The sequence below is a fragment of the Pteropus vampyrus genome, unplaced genomic scaffold, assembly GCF_000151845.1.
Source record: "Pteropus vampyrus isolate Shadow unplaced genomic scaffold, Pvam_2.0 Scaffold6, whole genome shotgun sequence".
In the NCBI taxonomy this organism is placed as follows: domain Eukaryota; kingdom Metazoa; phylum Chordata; class Mammalia; order Chiroptera; family Pteropodidae; genus Pteropus; species Pteropus vampyrus.
The window spans coordinates 6747476-6749641 of NW_011888787.1; positions in this window are offsets into that span (position 1 = coordinate 6747476).

The window sequence follows — 2166 nt, forward strand, 5'->3', positions numbered from 1 at the left end:
GGCCTAGACTAGAATTTCAAGTGTTTCATATTTTACTCTAGGTCTTCTCAACAGAAAGGAGAATACAGTCTGACAGCCACTTCGCTTAAGTGATGAGATGTGAGCCTAGGGGAGCGGGGGCCACACGTGTGTGTATTGGGGGGGGGCAGGGGCGTTCTGAAACAATGTCCTGTCTTCAAACAGGGCTACAGAGAGCAGGACAGCACCGTATCCCATCAGTTGGCCTCTCTGGAGGAGGAAGGGTGCTCTCAGCTCACTTCTCTGAAGCCTCCAAGCTTTGGGGCTGACCCAGCTCCGGAGTGCCCCCGAAATGCAAAACAAAGACAGGAATGTACAGGAGTTTGAACCTGGGCAGAAATAAAATACTGGGTTTTAACACTCTCAAGTCGGACATGGGGCTAGAGGATGGAAGGAAAGTGCCCCTCCCTGGACCTGCGCATCCAGAGTCTGAGGCACTCCTAGGGTGACAGCGGTTGAGGTCGGTAGTTGTGAGAAAATTAGCTCTTCTTCAGAGAGAAGGGAGGAGGTAGGTGGGAGCAGTGCCAGGGCCTTCCCTGAATTCTTCCCCTGTCTGCCAGGGAGTGGCAGTGTTGTTAATCATTATTACTGTATGTAAATCAATATGCAAATCCCACACGGCTCTGGGACTCCTGGCAAATGCTAATGCAACCCACGCCCACCTCTTGAAAGGCCAATTTGTACACCTTCCTGCTGATACCCTGCAGGGAGCTTTGTGGGGAGTGGGAGGAGTGCGTGAGAGAGGGGCTCCGAGCTGCCAGGGGCCACAGGGGCCTAGACCACAATGACCGACCCCCACCCATAATCTGGAACAAGGTAGGAGTTCTCACAAACCAGCACCCCGTTCTGGATCAGCCCCTGCCCGGGCTAGAAGTGCTCTTTCAAGCACACCCTCCCTTCCATTTTGCTTTTCCCTCGGTCTCTGTCTCAGGCACACACCTCCCCGCACCCAGAACTGGGATCGCTCAAGCCCTGCGTTCCGGTCCCTGCTGCCGAGAGCCAGGCCGAGATCCCGGACTCCGGGCACCCGGCGGGAGACGCGGGGAAAGCTGGAGCCGTCAGCACGGTCCGCAGGGGCTGAGCCCTCCGCGCGCCGCAGCCGCGAGAGTGGGAGTCTGCATGGGATACCACTCCCCGAGGGATGCTCTGGGGCACGTGCCGACCGCTCGCTCCCCATCCTGGAGGCACCGGACAGTGGGGATCCATGCATGGGCTTTGGGGAAGAACCGAGGGACTCGGCGTACCCCGTTTGAGAGTTCACGCTCCCAAGTCCAGACTCTCGGATCTGGGTACTGGGTACACGAGATGGGACAGGAGGGCGAATCCCTACCTTCGGGTCTTTTCCCTCGCGCCCTGGGAGGAGAGCGACTCTTACGTGGGGTAAGGGCAGTGTACGTCCCCGCTCCGCCCGCCGCCCCACCCCAGGGACCTGTCCAGCCCCAGCAAACTGAGCTGAGCGCGCGGCGAGCCGGAACGCTTGCGCGGTGGAGGGTTCCACTTCACCAGGTGGCCGGGCTCGGCCGCAAGCTAGGGGGTGGTGTCGCATGAACAGTCGGGGAGAAAGAGACAGCCGGAGAGGTCTCCGCACACCCCGCGCTCGCACACACTGGCGCTCCCAGCCACCTCTCCCTGGGTCCTCAGCATACACGCCTCCGAGCTCACACTCACGCCTACTCCGCGCTCCGCCCCCGCCCCCAATCCCCGCTCACCTTGCCACGCTCACCCCCGTGCCCACCCCCGCCGGCACACGCGCTCACACCGGCATCGGCACACTCCGCCACCTCCAGGCACACCCTAGGATTCCTCCACTCGCCCGGGGAAACGAACCAGGTTCTGCCTCGTCTCCCCGCCCCCCAAGCCCTCGCTCACGCGCGCGCCCCTTTACACACACACACACACACACACACACACACACACACACACACACACTCGCGCTGGAGTCACACCCCCCTCGCACGCCCTCGCCCTGGGCACCCTTCCACGGCGAGCCTCCGGGTCCTCATCTCTCCCTCCGCTGCCTGGCGGCCCCGCGCTCCTGGGCCAGGCCTGAGCCACTCGCCGGCGGGGATCGGTCGGGAGCCCAGGGCGCAGCCTCGCTGCCTCCCCCGGACTCTCCTCTCCGCCCCACCCCCGCGCCGCGCCCCCACC